Source organism: Antechinus flavipes, chromosome 6 (assembly GCF_016432865.1).
Source record: "Antechinus flavipes isolate AdamAnt ecotype Samford, QLD, Australia chromosome 6, AdamAnt_v2, whole genome shotgun sequence".
NCBI classification, from domain to species: Eukaryota; Metazoa; Chordata; class Mammalia; order Dasyuromorphia; family Dasyuridae; genus Antechinus; species Antechinus flavipes.
This window is the reverse complement of record NC_067403.1, coordinates 97,450,804-97,459,126: the sequence shown is the minus strand read 5'-3', so window position 1 is coordinate 97,459,126 and position 8,323 is coordinate 97,450,804. Positions and strand designations below refer to the sequence as shown.

The 8,323-nt window shown below is 33.9% G+C and overlaps 1 pseudogene; it reads left to right on the top strand.

Annotated features, from left to right (window-relative positions):
- The first annotated feature begins 2,099 nt into the window (after positions 1-2,099).
- On the top strand, positions 2,100-4,413 carry LOC127541413 (transmembrane protein 43-like; annotated as a pseudogene).
- Positions 4,414-8,323: the final 3,910 nt, after the last annotated feature.

Genomic DNA, 8,323 nt, shown 5'->3' with positions numbered 1-8,323 from the left:
TTTCTGGGTTTTCAAAAGTGGACAAAATATTTAGGAAGTTTTGAATTTATGTTAAGAAATAACAGTTTTTAAAATCATTTTTTTTTTAAAATTGGCAGCCTAGACACAACTACCATTGGAAGAACCCCTTTGTAAGTTTTTCATCTCAGGAAAAAAATTTAAAACATGCAATGCTTCTTTGAGGTTTAAGTGAATTTCATGCCATGAGAAGACCATAGATAAACATCCTGGAGACAGATGAAATCTGTCTTGTTCTGCTCTGGCTAAGATGGAAAACAAAAATACAGCACATTATTGGAAAATATATTTATAACAAAACAGAAAGTATTATTCTATCCTTCAACAAGACTATGGCACAGCCATACCTATAATAAATACTACCTGCTGTTCTAGTTGTTGAACCATAAAAATAGATAATAATGGATCTAGAGATATCCCAGAGCAGTGCAAAAAGAATTATCAAAAGAATGGAAGGGTTTTTTGGTAGAAATATAGGCTCAAAAATTTAAGATGCTTCAGCATGAAAAAGCTAAGAAAAGAAATCGGTGAAATGACTTAATCTCTTTAATTATAGTGGTTACAGAGAAAGTAATTTCCAACACCTTTTTACTCTGTTGTCTCACTAGAGCATGGGACCAGGGAGGATCAGTGTGCAAAATGCACATAGATATTAATACAGCAAGGTACAAAAGGAAATAGCTGAGATATTCAGAAAGCATATTCAACTGATATTTTAAGTAATTGAAAATTAAATAATCTAATCTTTAAAAATAAGTGTTTCAAAAGGAACAAATCATAGAAACAATAATTTCATTTAAGAAAATGACTATGAGAATACATACCAAAATTATGAGATATTTAGGATACTTAGGGGAAAATACACATCTTCAATTGTTTACATCAATGAAATAGAGAAAAAACATGGACTTTTTTTTAAGTTAATGGATTGAAAAATACCCCCAAGAAAGTAAGGAAACTTTTTTTTTGATTTTGTTAATAAAAATTATTCAATTTTCTTATCAAAGTTATTCAATTTTATTAATAAAATTTAAAGTAAGAAAAAATTTTGAGGGGTATGAGAGGTTAATAAAATTAAAAGCAAGAAAACCATTGAACTAATAAAAATAGAAGCTAGTTTTATGGGGGGAGACAACAAAATAAGGCATTGGGTAATTTAATTTACAAAAGGAAAGAGAAGGGAGAGCTAGGTGGTGCAATGGATAGAGCACCAGCCCTGAAGTCAGGAGGATCTAAGTTCAAATCTGAACTCTTAATACTTCTTAGCTGTGTAACCCTGGGCAAGTCACTTAACCCCAATTGCTTCAGCAAAAAAAAAAAAAAAAAGAAAGAAAAAGAAAAAGAAAGAAAGAAAGAAAAGAAAAGAAAATTATAGACCAATTCCCCTACTAAATATTGATGCAAAGAATGTAAATAAAATGCTAGCAAAAAGATTACAGGTGGTTGTTTGTTCTTAGTTGACGTTGCCAAAGGTAACCAGCCAAAGATAATCTGGAACTATCAGGATCCAATTGCTAGCATAGATCAGGATGACTGTGTGTAGCCCTTGATGCCTTGGGTGACCTTGGCTTTTTTAAACTAAGGTCTTTAACATAGTTCATTTTGACTGCGTCAACTCCCATTGAGTGATTAAGGATAAGAAAAAAAAAAAAAAAAGAAATGAGAGAAATTTGTAAGGAGGCCCAAAGAGCCACAAAATTATATACCTTCGACCCAGCAATACTACTAGTAGGTCTGAATCCAAAAGAAAGTATAAAAAATGGAAAAGAACCACATATACAACAATGCTTATAGCTGCTCTCTTGGTGGAGGCAAAGAATTAGAAACTGAGATGTCCATCAAGTGGGGAATGAGTGAACAAATTATGGAGTATACATGCAATGGAATACTATCGTTCTGTAAGAAATGTGGAGCAGGCAGATTTTAGAAAAAATTGGAAAGACTTACATGAACTGATGCTGGGTCAAGGAAGCAGAACCAGGAAATCACTATATACAGTAACAACATTGTGTAATGATCTGCTTTGATAGACTTAGTTCTCAGCACAACAATGATGTAAGACAATTCCAGAAGACTCAACAATGGAAAATGCTAACCACACCCAGAAAAAAACTATGGAATCTGAATGTAGGTCAAAAATCACTATTTGCTTTTTCTTTTCTTTCCTGTGGTTTCATTCTTTTGCTCTGATTATTCTTTTACAACATGATTAATATGGAAATATATTTAATATAATTGTACCTATATAATTTTTAATCAAATTGCTGGCTTGAGTATGAGGGAGGGAGAAAAATTCAAATCAAAACTTTTTAAAGTAAATGTTGAAAGCTAATAAATACATTTAAAAGGAAATAAATAAAAAAAAATGAGGCAAAGAATGGCCTTTTAAAAAGAAAATTTAGAAATGTTAGCTGTAGCAAAAAGAGAAGAAAAGGATATTAATGGAATTAGAACTGACAATGAGGAAACAAAACCATAATTCTTTGCAAATAATATGAAAGAATACTTAGAAAATCCTGGCTTGTAGAGTAGTTCAGATATCATGGGTATTAACTTTATAGCAGCAATTGTTTTCCAGAGTTCCTACTTTTTTGGTTTAGAAGAAAAGGCTGGGTTTTCCTGGCTCATGGGGCACTTATTGCTTCTCCTATTAGAGATCTTACCACCCTGCTCTTGCCCCTTCACCCTGCTTTGGAAATTGAGGCAACAGTTTGTGGTTGACCATGTCCTAGAAATAATCTAATAAGAATAACAAAAAAGAACATCAAAATAATAACTGGTTAGCAGCTAGGCTTCTTACAGTACCAGAGCTATCAAGAGTATCTCAGAAGGCATGTTTGTTAGATTGATGATATTTTACCTTCTTTCTGCCTATCTTTACTAATGAGGGCTGGGTTTAAAGATGGCAATTTCTCTTTCTGAGGGCCTCTTATTTGTAGTTTCTGATAACAGCATACATAATGTAGCCCCAAAGAATGAGGGGAGACTTGTGTGCTTGATTGACTCCTTCTGGACATCCAAGTTCTTGCCTGGTCCCAACTATGAGGTCTTCATTCCTTCAGGGAAACTGAAACCACAAGTACAAATGTACCATTGGATAGAATTGAAAGAGTCCACAGAATACACAAGACACAGTCAAGTGAAGACTTGAGGAGATACTCCTATAACACTAAATCAGAAATTGTGAACAGCAGGAATTTTGACAGAGAAATCTCAGGGCAACAGCCGTAGAGTCCTGCACCACCATTGAACCTTTTGTGGCCATTGACAGGTTCTTCTTTTTTGCAGGCCTTATTCACAAAATTGACAACTTCAATTGAGACCCGCCAACATAGAGGACTCCTCCAAGTCAACATTGTTGGATAAGGAGACTTTCTATCAGAGTGAGAACCCCAAGTATATTCAGCTGTTGAAGAAGTATGGGTTGCATTTTCCTATGCAAGTGTGAGTGATGGAGTCATCACCATTCCCATCTGGTCATTGTGATTAACCAGGAGACTAGTTGGTCCCCTATGCCAGCAAGTATGGGAAAACCCTACTTCTTCTGCACCAGAGAGATTTCCCTACAGAGGAGTTCCAGAGAGAACATCAAAGCAACAGAAGAAAAACCTGGGGCTTTCAAGGCATTTGCTGGGAGGCCATATTTATGGGTATCAATCTTATGACTCATATCCTATGTACTTTGGTAGACTGGTTTTCACTTTTCCAAGACCTGGTCATCATCAGCCTGAAAACCTTTACTATATCATTATCTGTGACCCTATTGACAATATCTACTTTCAGACTCTTTCACCATCCCCTCTGGGCATGGGCAGTTGGCTTGTTGGTCACAGTTCCTATTATTCTTGCTCAAATCCAGGCACAAGAAGCAACAAACAAAGAAACCAAAAACAGGAATGAAGAATACACACTGGACTCTGGAATGTCTGTTTTCACCTCAGGATGTTGGAGAAAAATTTGGTCCTTTGTTCACTGCAGCTCCCACAGTTGAAGCTTTTACCGCATCCTCATGTCTGTTAGATCAACTCCCCTTGACAGAACAGCCAAACAGGACCTTCGCCTTTGCCTCTCTCCATACCCTGCAACTCTTGACTTGGGGACTTGACTATCTCGGAGGTATTTAGGGAACAATCCTCTTCTTCTATTTTTTTTTTTTTTGCTAAAAAGCAATTTGGATTGGTGGAAGTAGTGCTTCCAGCTTGCAGTAATGGATTTTTTTTGAGTGTTCTTTATTGAGTTTTATCTTTAGGGAAAGCATCACTTCAGGTTATAATCTGAATTCTACTTCTGATCTTCCTGGGGAGATCTGTTACCTTCTTCCTTGCTGCAGTTAATCCACCTGCAATGTGGAGATGAAAATACCATCAAATCTACAGAGATCCACCAAAAAAAAAAGGTGTTGAATATTTTTTTTTCTTAGTTTAATTTGAAAAAAGATAAGCAGGGCCAGGAAGCTACCTTGACTTTACTCTTGTGTATAATATGTAGTTCTTATATTACTGACTTTTAGTTAGTATTTTAGTTTATATCCATCAAAGCTAAGCATTCCTCCTCAGAGAAAGTTATTTGAACTTAATTAGTTGTATAGCCCTGACAAATCATTTAACCCTGATTAACTCTGTTGGCAAGAACACATATGACAGAGAGAGAGGGAGGAGGAGGGAGGCAGAGAGGGAACCGGAAAGGGAGAGAAAGAGAGAATATTACTTGCAAAGAAAAGTAAAAGAATATAGGAATGTTTGACATCTATCAGTATTCTAATTGTTGGAGTAAAAACACATTTCTCTATTGGTTGTACATGCAGAACTAATGTTCAACTGTACTTTTTGTTTATTTAGTAAAAATGATATAGAGTCTCTTAATTTTTCCATTTCAACATTTGCCATAAGAATTGAAAATTATTTTGAAAAATCCAAGCAATTTGTTTTTCCTCTGGGAAGAAGAAGAATGGTAATAGATGGTAGATACTAATCAGGAGGTGTCTTATCTTTTGAACTCAACTGATAAACTTTAAGAAACTTATGGGAACTACTTTAAAATTTTATGTAACTTTTGAAAAACACTACTGAGTTAGAAATGGAATCAAAGACATAACCGCATTGTTTCAGTATTAGAGCTTGATGGTTATAAAAGTGCCTATGAGCTCAGTGATAAGTAATAGAAAATATCTTTTATCAGAACTGTATAAAAGACTGTTCACATAAGTCAACCTAACTGGCTTATGCCAACTGGCTTGGCCGTAGGTGATACACTTTACTTGGAACAATGGATTTTTTTTTTTTACTACTGTATTAATTGTAAGCTGACAAAGCTATTTGCTAACTGGAGATCTGCTTCTCATTATCTGCTATATTTTCCCATGGCTTAACTGGTTCTACAGTAATCTATTCATGTTCTTCCAGTCAACTCACTTAATCTTAAATTTCCCAACCTCTCATAGTATTTGAAAGATGGTTATTGCAACCTTAAAGATTCTTTGCACATCAGTCTTTTAATATTCAGAATTATGATATGCAGTGCTTGCCTTAGCAGCTAAGTTTGGTAGGAGATGGTAGATGAGATTGGGGTCAGAATTACTGAAACCAGTTAATTGAGATTCTTATTTGGTTATCTTGGAGATGTATCTCTATAGGAAGTTGAAAATCCTCCCAAAATATGATCCCTTTTCAGTTTAGAAATGAAAACAATACCACGAATTGTTGAATAAGTAATAAACAAACATTTTCTTATTCCTTTAAATTGTAAATTTATGAAAGGTTATGTATTTTTTTTTCTTTTACAATATATTGAATGTAACCAGATTCCATCTATAAACACTGGAAGATACTAATGATTGGATTGCTGAGTGTTTTTCTTATATGAATTTTAATTCTTACTGTTGCTCAATGTTTATTCTTCAAAGTGTAAAAGGTTAATGAAGACTTGAAGTCTTTTGGAATACTTCCCCATGAATTTCATTCTAATTGTATTTTCACCTAGGCAAATGTCTGTAATGCTTTTTAGCAACCCTTTCCCCCAAAAAAGAAACAAATAGAATTCTGGAAGATCAACTCAAAAAAAAAAAAAAAAACAAACAACCCACTGAAAATTATTAAAAATGTTAGCAAAGTTGCAGGATACAAAACGAATATGCTAAAAATCAATTACATTACTGACAAAGTATATTAGGAAGATATAGGAAAAACTCCAATTAAATAATTGTAGAGAGTATAAAATACTGGGGACCCTACCTACTAAGACAAACCCAAGAACTATATGAAAACAACTATAAAACACTTTTACACAAATAAAGTCAGATCTAAACAACTGGAAAAAATGTTAATTGCCCCTTGGAAAGACTGAGAAAATATAATAAAAATGAAAATTCTACCTAAATTAATTTATTCAGTGCTGTGCCAACCAAACTATCAATACTTTATATAGCTAGAAAAAAATAATAAACTTTAAAAAAAAAGTAAAATGTGGGATGTGGGAAGCCTGTAACCACTGATACATTTTTGGCAGAGTTGTGAACTGAACCAACCATTCTGGTGAGCAATTTGAAATTATCCTCAAAGAGTTATAAAACTTTGCATAGCCTTTAATCCAACAATATCACAGCTAGGTCTCCATCCCAAACACATCCTTAAAAAAGGTGAAAAGACCTATCCGCAGAAAAATATTTATAGCAGCTCTTTTTGTGGTATCTAAGAACTGAACATCAAAGGAATGCCCATCAATCAGGGAATGATTAAACCAGTTGTAGTATATGATTGTAATGGAATATTATTGTGTTATAAAAAAATGGCAAGCAGGATGATTTCAGAAAAATATAAAAAGACTTACATGAACTGATGTATAGTGAAAAGAACAGAATCAGAAGAATTGTGTATATACAATAACACCAGTGTTGTTCAGTGAATAACTGTGTATTCTCAGCAATACAATGAACCAAGACAACACCAATGCATTGTTGATGAAGCATACTATCCAAGCCAGAGAAAGAACTGATATTGATTGAACACAGGATGAAACATGCTCTTTTTCACTTTCTTTCTTCTTTTTGCAAATCTTCATGTACAAAATAACTAATAAGAAAATATTTTTACATATTTGTACATTATTTGATTGCTCACAATCAGGGAGGGGGGAAGTTGAAGAGAGGAAGAGATAAAATTTGAAACTCAAAACTTTAAATAAAAACACCTAATAGACGTTGTTATCTAAAAAAGTAAAAAATGCTCCCTAGAGTCTCAGTACTTTTGAAAAATCACAGAAAGTATAAAGATTCCCCCCAGAGGAGGGGAAATTGTAGGGACATGATGTTGAATTGTTGTCTTGAAATGTTTTATTAACTGGCACAGAGACTCTGTTTCTTTTACAACCCTCTTATAAAGTGACCTATTCTGGAGTTATTATCTGCAAGAAAGTTCTTTCTTTTTTATGTTCTCATTACTGTTTCTGCTTCAGTTTTCCTCAGGCAGTGATTCTAATGTGTTTCAAAAAAAATCTTTGTCCAAGTGTGGGATGTAATTATTAAGGTGATATGGAGGAGGATAGGAGAGGAAGTGAAGAACAAGTCACTCCTTCTGGACATTAGAACTTAGATAATTCAATAGCTGGGAAAATTCAGGCTCATTTCCAAAAAGACTGTGGAAACTATTCAGTTGCATGAGTAGGCTGCATTTAGAAAGGAAAGGTCAGTTACATTCAAAATGTAGCATTTTCATGAAAATAGGTACTCATGAGAACAGTTACATTCACTTATACCAGGAGGGGGCAGAAAAATTAAATTGAATTATTTCAGGTCAAAACAAATTAGTGATCTCCAAATCCTAACTCAACAAGCATTAATTAAGCACCAACTATGTGACCAAGTAATTTGCATTCCATTGAGTGAGACATGTAGACAAATAAGCATATTCAAAATATAACTACAAAAAAAAAAAAAAAAGGTAATTTGGAGAGAGACAGCTGGGGGTTACTCAGGGTCTTAGGTAGGAGGGGTTGAAGATGAGTTTTAAAGGAAAAGAGATATTATAAGGGGAGTAAGGTGTAAGAAAGAATATTTAAAAACAATCCATCAAAGTTAACTAAAGTTCTGTTCATGCTTTTGAAGATTTTAAAGGATGTCAATATATAGAATAGGATTATGAGATCATACTGTATGTAAATCTAGAACTGGAATCTTCAGAATTTATCTACTCCAATGCTCTTAATTTTGCAGGTAAGGAAAGTGAGGCACATGGAGATTAAGTAATTTTACCAAAATTAAAGAGATAGTATATACCAGAAGTGGGGTTTGTACACAAACCCATTGAGCAAA